This window comes from Dipodomys merriami, unplaced genomic scaffold (genome assembly GCF_024711535.1).
Source record: "Dipodomys merriami isolate MVZ:Mamm:240054 unplaced genomic scaffold, mDipMer1.0.p SCAF_8, whole genome shotgun sequence".
Taxonomy (NCBI): Eukaryota; Metazoa; Chordata; class Mammalia; order Rodentia; family Heteromyidae; genus Dipodomys; species Dipodomys merriami.
In genome coordinates this window covers 9,954,027-9,966,458 of record NW_027206401.1, presented here as the reverse complement: position 1 = coordinate 9,966,458, position 12,432 = coordinate 9,954,027, and the positions used below count along the sequence as shown (strand labels likewise).

The 12,432-nt window shown below is 39.2% G+C and overlaps 1 protein-coding gene across 12 annotated transcripts in view; it reads right to left on the bottom strand.

Moving 5' to 3' along the window:
- The window catches only part of Syne1 (spectrin repeat containing nuclear envelope protein 1), a 406,378-nt gene that overhangs the window by 384,044 nt on the left and 9,902 nt on the right, over positions 1-12,432 (bottom strand). The gene's annotated exons all lie outside the window — the stretch shown is intronic.

Genomic DNA, 12,432 nt, shown 5'->3' with positions numbered 1-12,432 from the left:
AGAGAGCAAACTGCCTCACTTTCCCATGGGAAAAAGACAGCAGGAGAAGGGGCTGAATAGCGATGGGAATAAAGTGGAATCATAATTGTGACTAAAACGTGAGGCCTTCATTAATGTGATCCACATCTATGTCCATATGCGAAGATGGAACAGTAAAACTTGGTAAGATCAGTTTGGGAAAGGGAGAGGAGGATGAGGATGGAGGGAAGGAGGGATTCTGCCCAAGGTACAATGTATGCATGGATGGACATGTTAAAATGAAATCCTCAATGCTGATAAAAACGTAAAAAATATAAACATATAAACACTTAGTTTAAAATGTTTTTTTTTTCTTGGAGCGATATGTGTTCGTTAGGGTAATGCATCATTTTCAGTTAAATGAAATAAGCAGAGGATGCAATTCAAAGAGAACATATTTTCCCCAAATGTTCAAACGTTAAGTTCAGGAAAATAATCCATTGGTCATTCCTAAATGTCTTAGACAAGGAACAAGAGCTGCCTTTCCCCAGGCGAAGGCAGAGCAGGTTGGCACCAACAACCTGTGGTATAAATACACCAGCAGACACAAGGTATGGAAGGAAGTGAGCAGCCTTCCCCTCCGTGCCCACAGTCTGTGGCCTGGCAGGACAGGCTGCGAAGGAGAAGCCAGTGTGTCATCCACAACCCCTAGGCCATCTGGAGTACGGTGGGTCCCAGAGCTCATTGGCAGTTCTGTCAGAACCCGGCCTAGTTCCTAAAATCTGGCAGGAGAGCTGAAGTGAGTTCGGGCCAGCACTCAAGCCAAGAAAGCACATCAGTGGCCAGAGAGACTTGCGGGGGGCGGGGGGGGGGGGGTAGGCGGGAGACCAGGAGGGAACCCTCCCACCACAGCAATTTTCCAAGAGCCACATGGTGTTACAGTCTCACCAACTCCACCAAGTCCCAAGGATCGGAACACAGGGGTCAGATCCCTTAGCTTAAAGTGGATCTGGAATCTGGGGTGTGATCACTGCATATGGGTTACAGGAAAGGGAAGTCTTTGGATGCCCATGGTGATTAAGAGTTATAAACAAAGATCAATCACACAGACACAAAGAAATCATCAGAAAAAGGTTTCCAAAGAAAAAGTCTGTTTCACCAATAGGTAGGGCAATAGTTAATACTGACTAGCTCAAGCAACAAACAAGGAGTAATCAGAAACTATCAAGAAATTGTTCTGCTTTTTTCAATACTGGGGTTTAAACCCAAGGCCTTTAACTTACCAGTAGATGCTCTACCTCTCCAGTAATACCTCCAATCCCCTTTTTTTATTTTTTCAACACGGTCTCTCTTTTCCCAGGCTGGACACTACTACAATTCTCTTTTATATGCTTTCCATAGAGCTGGGATGAAAGGGTTGAAAGAGGTCTTGCTGAATTCTGAGAGAGAGACTTGCTGTATCACTCAATCTTGTCTCAAATGAACACAGGCTTAAATGATCATCCAGATTGCTGAGGAGTAACAACAGGCAAGTACTATAACACCCAGCTTCAAAGATTTATAAATATTTTGTGAAGATTTCTTGTGGCATGCTAGAACTTAGGGCCTGAGTACTGTTGAGGTGTATATATATATATATATATATATATATATATATATATATATATATATATATATATATATATATATATATATATATATATATACACACACATATATATGTATATATGTGTATATAATTTTATTTATTTATTTTGCTCAAAGCTGGCACTACTTGAGCCACAGCTCCACTCTGGCTTTTTGGTGGTTAAATGGAGATAAGAGTCTCACAGACTTTCCTGCCCAGGCTGGCTTTAAACCTTACTCAGATCTCAGCCTCCTGAGTAACTAGGATTACAGAAGTGAGCCATCAGCATCCTGTAGTAATGACCATTTATCACTCTACCATTCTAAAATTGTGTTATCTCATCTTCAAAACAAGAACAAATTATGAACTATGTTTCATGTTGTCATGAAATCATTTTTTATTTAATTAATACAAGAAACTAAAGCTCCAAAATATATCAGGAATGACATTCCTTCTGTGTGTTTGCTTGTCCATTACGATGGGATTAGAAATTCCTATTTTGTAAAGAGATCATTTTATCATGCTATGTGTTCACAGAAAACATTTATAAAAATCAAGCAGAAGTTGTTAAAGAGTGCTATTTGTGGAAACACATTTCTAGTTTGGTTTATTCCTGCATTATAATCATTTGCTATTAGGTTAATAGATTATGTATAGATGCCCACCTACAATCACTATGTCAACGCATTACAATATCAGAACACAAAAGAGAGCTCAGGATATCTCCTGAGAACCATGAATTTGACCATGCTGTCTAAATGAAATGCCTTCACACCTTCAGACCGGCAAGTGCCCGAAGCAATGCACTCCCCAATCCAGGTGAAGTCAAGAGACAGATATTTTCAACACATCTTTTTATTTGCATCACATCACGTGTGAACCTGACTCCAGTGATACCAATTGCAGAGACAGAGAAATTAAATGGATGTAATTAGTATGGAACATCCAGAAATAAGAGCAGTAATTGCTGGTTTCTCATGATTATTCAGTATGGTCTGAAAGTCTTTGGTGGGAAGTGGAACATTAAAACAATACTCAAATCAAATGTCAAGAAAGATACGAGCAAGGTACTAAAGACCGTGAATTCATTTGGATGGCAAGGAATAAGTGACAAGTATGTAGGTTTCCAGGTGTCCATTTCATCCATGTGCTCAGGGCTGGTTCTGACCTGTGCCATAGGATGCTGAGATGAGAAAGAGCCTCCCCTTACCTCTCTTTTACACAAGACCGACTCACTACCCAATTCTTTTTTTTTGGGGGGGGGGGTGGTCCGGTCGTGGGGCCTGAACTCTGGGCCTGGGCACTGTGTCCCTCAGCTCTTCAGCTCAAGGCTAGCACTCTACCACTTGAGCCCCAGCGCCACTTCCGGCTTTTTTCTTTTTGCTTATGTGGTGCTGAGGAATCGAACCCAGGGCCTCATGCATGCAAGGCAAGTGCTCTATCACTGAGCCACCTTCCCAGCCCCTCACTACCCAATTCTTATTGACCTTCCTTTCTTAATTCTATTATTCCTCCAGAGACTCTGATGTTCCAGTCCACTGAGCTACTGGCAAGTCATGAACATTCGATAAGATGAAATAATCTCTGAGCATTTTCAGAAAAGTAAAGGAGACAAAATGTAGATTATTAATAGGCAATTAGTGTAATTCTTGGCAAAATGAACTCTAGGGCTCACAGAATGGAAGAATCAAACCCAGCAAATGCAAGCACAAACCACCACAAGACAAATCCTAAAAATATCTTCCTCTCAAGTCTTTGGACAAATCAACAGAATAAAAGAATCCACGGACAGAAGGGACACAAATATCCTTTGAAGGCCGTTGGACACGTCTGAAGAAAAAGAAAGCAAACAAGGTGGAGTGATTGTATAATGCAAGGTGAAGGATTTTCACATGGGTGGAGACCTATGTTTACTAAACACAGGAGATTAATATCAGTAGAGGAAGGAATTGTTTGTTTTTAATCCAAGAATTCATTGGGAACAATGAAAACAGAAGAACATAATGTTACCACAGAAACTCACTTTAAAAGCAATCTACATCCAAAGAATTTATAGTCCTATGGATAACTTGATGTTCAATTAGCTTGGAGCAGATACTCAACTTCTTTTCCATTTCACTTATTTCCATTCATTTATTTGAGAACAAACCATTTGCCTATCCTCAGAGATATGTGTTGGGGGGGGTGTATACATTCTTCTACAGTAACTTCTCCACTATTTAAAACAAATGAATGAATAATGATTGATTTGAAACTATGATTAATAATGGATTAAACTCTGGAGTATCATTCAAACACAAGGAAATAGGTATTTGGATATTCAGGTGTATCAAAGCAAAAATTTTAGAAAGTTTAATATCCTCATCAGTTCCAAGAAAGAAGAAGTATAAACTTAGAGTATGGAAATTTTTGTGGTTATTAACTCTCCTAAGTCATTAACTCTCATATGGAATTTAAGACAGGAATTTTAGAGTACTGACTTTTTGTCTGTTTATAGGTTTCTGTTGCCTTCAATTATACATGGCACACAGGGAAGAAAGCAGGAGAGAGGTCACGGTCGCACGCAGGAGTTCAAAGGGCCACCAGCAGGAGCACCAGTTGGGACAACTCTCAGCTCCTATCATAGTCCCAAACCCCATAAGGAGAGATACTGATGAGACCCAGGTTGGAGACATTTCCCCTGAGGTTTCACTCCTGCATGGATAAGCTCTCCAGAAAGCCCAGAATCATACTGAAGAAATTCTCAAGGAACTGCTGTTCTCCAATTAACCTCCAACAGTCTTGCAAGTCCTTCTGGGCCATGCTCGGTCAGAGCCATTCTTCACTCGTTCAGCCATTAAACTTCAGCCATGTTTACTTGCTCCTACCCCTGGTAACTACATTCAAAATACACACCGTCCTTCATGTGCTACACATGTAAACATTCACCACATAAAGCACAGTTGACCACAACCTCTTTAATCTCATTTCCATGGCTTTTAGACCTTCCTTCTCTCTTCTTCCCCCTTTTACTCCCCCCGCAAATCCCCGGATTGCTTAGAGCATCTAGCCTGATTTGCTGGACCTTCTTCCTTCTCCAGTCTTTATAATGTTGAAAGCTCCACTTCCCAGACTCCTTTCGTTTCTACCTGTCCTGATTCTCCAAGTGATCCTGAAGACGTCACGGCTCTCAATACTACCACTGTCAGTGATTCTCCAGCTATTTCTTCTCTTTCCGTATCTACGGATACATCTACACAACTCCTTTCTGATACCTACCATGGTGTCCAAAATAAGCTCCTGCTTGGTTTGTTTGTTTTCTTCCCTCATCTCTGTTTCCAACTACCTTCCCTTATTACAGAATAGAAAGTGACAAGACCAACTTTCATACATCACATCTAACGTATCACCCAATTATTTGGTCATTCTTTCAAAATACACACAGAATGTCATTTGCTCTCTACCCACCCATGCTGTTAAATGGCTGTCTTTGACATTAAGATTCTCCCATCAAACATAAATGTGCTATTTCCATTGTAGTATATTTACTCAACAGATATTCATGAAGCACCCACATGATGATATTCACTGTGCTAGATGGCGCAAAGGGACCAGCTCCTGCTAACAAGATTCATATTCTCTGGCTGAGTGCATTAGGCACATACATGGAACATAATTCAAAGAAACAAAGGCATCCTTACCACAATGGAGTGATAAAGCACTAGAAAAATTTAAAGGAGGGGAGAAATCTTTGACATCCTATTGATGATAAAGCCTTCCCTGAGGAATTTGTATGTAGGTCAGGCTTTGAAGATCAGTCAAGTTTTAGGAAGACTGAATTAAGCTTATTAGTGAGGATGCTCTAGGGGACGACAGAGAATCTTCAAAGCATGGCTACTGGTAATGTTGTTGTCTGGTTAAAATATGGAGGTGTGGAGAAAAGCATAAAGATGGTGTTGGAATTAGAGAAGCCAAAAATTGGCTGAGACTTCAAATGAGAGGTCAAGGAAATAATGTTGTTACATAGGTTTAATGTTACTAACAAGATTAAAGTTGTATGCTAAAAAGAATTAATGTGGAGGCAATATGATCTGTACTGATGGTTGAACTGTTTATAAGTTCTGGGACACTCTTACTTTTAGAGACCTGACACAAAACATATCGGTGCTATCAAACGGACCCACACTCACTCATGCAAGATTCATTGGCACCTAGAAGTTTTGGATAAACTCGATTTGTAGTTGACTCGCTGGCATATTTCTAGCATTTGTAAAGGCGTGTTATTTTTTCTTTAGCCCTTTCTTTTTTCTATTTGCTAGCCAATATTTTGTAGGTCAGTGAAGAGCCCTGGGGCCTAGGCACTTTCTCCATGTAGCAGGATGAAACAGATCTACACACAGAAAGGCACAAATGCCAACCCCATGATTACAGGGACACATAAAAGTAATATGGACACACAAAAATATACCCCTAGCAGAGGAAATGTGTTAAAGCATTATACTCACAAAATCAACAAACACATCTGAGAGGCAATATAATCAGCCATCCAAGCAAGGAATATGTTCTTAAAGAAATCTTTATGGTCAAAACCCCCTTTCCATTAAAAACAAAGTTTAGATAATTTCTAAAGAGAGATAAGGTGAGACCCTCCAAAGTAAATGGTTTCTTTGCTTTTACATGTCTTGACTAGTTTTATCTTAAGTTCATTATAGGATCATGATTTATTCATTTATTCATTAAATATTTATTTGACTATGATGCTCCAAAATACAGATAAATGACTTCTGCCAGTTTAAATTTAAGATGCTGTCATACAACATTCATATAAAAATAGTGAAAGAGGAGAGAGAGAAAACCCAAAGGAGAATTATCAGACTAAATATAATAACTGGGTTTTTAGAATGTTTTGTGGTTTTATAAGAAGTTCATTAGGTTATAGAAATAAAGCACTCTAAGCACTGTAAGATTTATAATTTTCACAAAAGGACAAACCTTTCTTTTCAAAACCTATGCTTAAACCTAGTGATTTAAATTGTGAGAAAATTGTATTTTCATGATTCATTTTCATGTTATTCTCCTTTTTAGTCAGTTGTTTTGTTAGATCGAGGCTTTCTTTTACAGTGCAAAAGTCTTAGGGAAAATAGTTTAAACTACCCAGAAATGATTTTTATTACCCATTTATTTTTTCAAGAGGCCATGATTATCATGTAAATTTCATGGGTATATTTCCAATGGTGAAATGTTTCTCTCTTTTGCTTCTCTTTGAAACTATTTACAAGGTTTAAAAGCCAAACTTTAACAATGCAGAGAATGCTACTTTTGAAAAAAATTAAACTAGTCTCCATGGCACTTCAGCATGCTTATTTGTTTTTCTAGAATTTACCACTTGTTCTAAAAGGTTGCATTGATGTCACCCAATCATAAAATAACCACTCCTAAAATAAAAAATCAGCCTTGATCTATTCATCTAAATATTCCTAATGTCTAATATTTAACCTTCATGTAAAAAAATAGTTGGTAAAAGTTAGTTGGCCAATAATGCATGTTCTTTCTGATATGTGGAGGTTAGACCTAAAATGTACTGGGATATGCCAAATTACACAGGATTTCAGACACTCATATATAGTGGAATCAAAAGAAGATACTCTTAGGAGAGAATTGCAAAGGTGCAATGCATAAGTGCCTCTTCATATTTATATAAAATAACATACAATACTGAACCAAACTCCAAAATAGGGAGACAAAAGACTTTTTTCCAGATGATTCTGTCTTCTTTACCTTACATATGGAATATACATGTGTATATCTTCAGGAGGGTGGGGGGAGGACACAGAACTCAAGGAAAAAGAGTGAAAAAAAGTACAGCAGTGGAACACACTGAACACTGATGAAGTGAATTATACAACTCGTGGGTGGAGATGGGAGAGAGGGCCTGGGAGAGAATGAGGGAACAGAAGACACTGTACGAAAGGAAATGTACTCGTTATGACTAATGTAAATTTAATCCCTCTATACATCACCTCTATAATAAGAATAAAGTTTTTAAGGTCAGATGATATTCTTCAGTTAATGCTACCCAAAAGCACTAGAGCTGGGTGCCAGTGGCTCACGCCTGTCATCCTAGCTACTCAGGAAGCTGAGATCTGAGGATCGCGGCTCAAAGCCAGCCTGGACAGGAAAGTCCATGAAACTCTTATCTCCCATAAACCACCAGAAAACCAGAAATGGCACTGAGGCTCACGTGCTCACCTTGAGCTGAAGAGCTGAGGGACAGCGCCCAGGCCCAGAGTTCAAGCCCCACAACTGACAAAAAAAAAAAAAAAAAAAAAGAGGGAGAACTAGAAAAAAACACAAAGAACATTGAAAAGAGTCACTACTTTTTTTTTAAAACTGCAGACAGAGTTGAGATATTTATTTTCTTAGATATGACCTTACTTGAAAAATGACTCCATAAACTATCTGATATAGATGCATATATATATATATATACATACATACATATGTTATCCATTTAACATTTCAATGCCCAATATTATACTGTTTTCCTGTATTTGCTTTTGAGCTTCTATTGAAATTGTGTAAAGTTACAGAAACATTCATTATTCTTAGCAGCAAATGAAACTCTGCATTGCAGTCTGGCTGCTCATTCATAATTCAGGATCCCAGCCTAAAACACTATGTTCAAACAAGCACAAATATTGGCACAGGTGAAATTCGGAGCTGCTACAGTAGCAGCAAAATTATGTAGCAATCTGTGTGCCTGCTCTAGTCTCCCAGCCCTGGGAATCAAAATTTAAAGCAGAAAAAAAAAGTCCACAGTGATAGCTGGAGACAAAATAAGCCACATAGGAAAGCCAAGTTGCCATTAATAAAAGCTCCCTATTAGTTATTTATGGCTTTGAAAAGACAACAAAACCCAAGGGTCATAAAAAAAATTACAAAAACATTCATTATTGTTGAAACAGGCAAAGTGAAAGAGATTCCAGAAGAATGTTCTCAGGGATTTCAATGTTGAATATATCGTCTGGCTCTATTTAAGCTAATAAGAATTCACGTTTCCTCAAATAAATGTCCATCTGTCTTAATTATCTGGCTAATAAAGCCAGTCCTCCATTGATTTGGACCTTGGTCCCTTGTTTGTAGGCTCTGTAGCAGGTGAGCAGAGCATCTAGCCTCCCTTGATAGATGACCTGCCTTCTCTCCGTGGAAGGCAAGGCCCTCTGGCTGCACAGCATCTGGAAGGAAATGGAATGAGACAGCTTTCTGCATCAGCACTATTAACCCACAGGCCCATTTGTTAACTTCCACTTCCTGCCATCTCACGTTGCTTCCATCCATGTGGCAACCTGAAGCAATGCAGCTCTTCTATTTGGCCACCAACAGCCACAGAGTCACGAATACTTTCAGAGGTTTAAGGCTCAGCGTTCTCACTTAGTCAGACATCCTTCTGATGTGTGATACCTTTCGTCGAGAAAGTTGAGTTGTTTTGTTAGATAATAAAACAACAAGTTTCACACCACATAGAATGCATAACGCTATTAACATTCCCCCCCCCCTCCCAATCCAGATGACTAGAAAACTGTACAAGAAAAGTTTTCATCAAGTGATCAGGCACCGCCTTCTCCTCTAAAGTCCTTCTCCTCATAGAATAATTCACCAGGTCAGAGCAGGTAGAGTTTGTAAGGCACTTTAAGTTTATTATCTCACTAAGCTGCGCACTGCAGTCCTGTCAGGGTCTCCACAGGTGCCGTTTATATTTAGCAACCGAGGTGCTTAGATGCACGGGTGTTATACTGAGTACGGAATGGCCTGAACTGAGTGGGGAATGGGAATGAGGGCTCCAGACGTTTTCAAGGAAAAAAAATCACACTTCTCCATCTAGTAAACAACCAAACAGAATACTACAGACATATCAGAACCCTTCAGTCTCTTCTCACATTGTAAGTGCAGCTACCCAAGAGGCAGACATCAGGAGTATCACAGTTCCAAGGGAGCCCAGGCAAAAAGGTTGCTGAGAACCTCATGTCAATCAATATCCTAGCAGGTGATTATGACCATAGGCTTAAAAGACTCCAACAAAAAGCTCATAGTTCTGACAAAAACTTTCAACACAATACAGGACATAAAAAATCAGTAGCTTTTCTGATAACTATTCTTAGAAAGAACTCAAGAAACTATCCCATTCAAAAGAGCCTCAAGAAAACATAAAACAGAAATAAATCTGATCAAGGAGGTAAAAGACCTCTACAGTGAAAATGATGAAACAAGGAAGAAAGAAACTGAAGAAGTACTAAAAGATAGGCATCTTACATTCACTAATATTGCAAAAATAGTTAATTTGCTGAAAACAACCTACAGATTCAATGCAATCCCCACCAAAATTCTGATGGCAGGATTCACCATCCTAGATAAGCAATGGTAAAATCATGCACAGGCATAGAAGACCCTAACTAGCCAAAACAATCTTTAACAATCACCAGTAATACCTGATTTGAAATTATATGACAGAGCCACAGAAATAAAAGCAGCAGAGCCCTGGCACAAAAACAGACATGTAGACCAATGAAATAGAAGACCCAAAAATGAACCATGCAGCTATAGCCATCTTATTCTTCACATAAGTGGCAAGAACAGACCCTGGAGGAAAGACATTATCATACCTAAATGGTCTGAGAAAACTGGATATCCACATATAGAAAATGGAACTTAGAACCGTGAACAGAACTAAACTGTAAATGGATCAAAAGCAGCCAGACACTGATGGCTCATACCTGTAATCCTAGCTATTTAGGAGGCTGAGATCTGAGGATCACAGTTCAAAACCAGCCCTGGCAGAAAAATTCATGACATTTATCTCCAATGAACTACTCAGAAAAAGTAAGGAAGTAGAGCTGTTGTTCAAGTGGTAGAGCACTAGCCTTAAGAAAAGAAGCTCAGGGACAGTGCCTAGGTCCTGACAAACAAACAAACAAAAATGAACAAAAGCCCTAAGATCTAAAACATTGAGACAGCCAGATTAAAATATAGGAAAAATACTTCAAGATATAGGTTTAGATGACTTTCTGGAAATAATAGCAAACTTTGGCAAAGGAGCCCATATCAAATTAAAAAGTTTCTGCACATAATGTGTACAGAAACAGTTCCAAGACTGAAGAGCCAGCCAACATGAGGGAGAAAACCCTTGCCAATGTTTATCTGACTGGAAATTAATATATAAATACATAAAGAACTCTCAAATTGAACAACAAAAGACAAAGCAATACACAACAGTATTAGACAGGTCTAAAAAGACAGCAAGTATGCACCTAAGAAATACATGATTAATGTTCAACAATTTAGCTGTCAGGGAAATATAAATCAAAATGAACTTGAGATTCCATTTCACTCCAGTCAGAATGACTTTCATCCAGAAAACAAACAACAACAAATGTTAGCAAGGATGTAGGGAGAGAGATTTATTTTGTGTTCTAGCCATACCCCTCCTGGGTACAAGTATATACCCAAAGAAATCTACCACCTAAAATAGAGATATTTGCACATTGCTTATCCACAATAAATTATCCAGAATAACCAATCTAGGGACACATCAACAAACAAAGAGATAAAGAAATTACAATGTAGGGCTGGGAAGGTGACTCAGTGGTAGAGTGCTTGCCTTGCATGCCTGAGGCCCTGGGTTCGATTCCTCAGCACCACAGAAATAAAAAGAAAAAAAGCCGGAAGTGGCGCTGTGGCTCAAGTGGTAGAGCACTAGCCTTGAGCTGAAGAGCTGAGGGACAGTGCCCAGGACCAGAGTTCAGGCCCCACGACTGGACCCAAAAAAAAAAAAAAAAGAAATTACAGTGTATATGCACAGTTGCGTGTTATTCTACCACACCTGTCATCCTAGCTACTTAGGAGGCTGAGATCTGAGGATCTCAGTTCAAAGCCAGCATGGGCAGGAAAGTCTGTGAGACTTTTATCTCCAATCAACCACCAGAAAACCGGAAGTGGCACTATGGCTCAAATAGTAGGGTGCTAGCCTTCAACTGAAGAGCTGAGGGACAGCGCCCAGAGTTCAAGCCCCACGACCAGAGAAAGAAAATGTCATGATGCCACAGTTCATTTTGCATAATTAATCTATACTAAATGCAATTCCTGTTTTCCTCTGTAATCACTCTCCACCCATTTCCCCAAGCTACCTATGGTTTGCTTTCTGTCCCTAGAGATTCATTTTAATTTCCTAGGAATGTTACAGAAACAGACTCATACAATAAAAAAAATGGACTCATGTCTATAAAATAGTCATCATTGTCTTATTTTCCCATCTTATTTCAAGAATGATTCACTGAAATTTACCACCACACACGCTGTAGGCAAATAAGGTGTGATCACAGCAGATCAAGATGATAACTGGACACAAAACCACAGCGACCACTTGCTGGAGATGACAAACATGTCTCACTATTTTAAGCTCTCCAGGAAAACATCTGAGTGAAAGCACCCTTGATTGGGAAAGCCTATATCCTCATGTGTATATTCTAAGCACTGGAGAAGGGTCCTGGGGCAACATCTTTCTATCTACATAATCGTATCTATAGTAGATGGTTATTTTTAGAATTCAAGGGCCATACATATGTGACTCGAGGCCTTCATACAGCAGCGGCTCCATCTCCCTGTTAATTGCCTCCTAGATGACATGTTAGTGAAAGAGTACCAGTTAGGGCTGTGGTCCATTAACCATTCATGTCACATCCTTGCCTCTCTCAGAGGCTCTTCTGCCTCATTTTGCTAATAAATAAAATACAATGAAATTCTAGCTATTGAAGGACATCCAGTTGAGGAAGGCCTTCTGAAATCACTTTGTTTTTTGTTGTTATTGGTCGTGG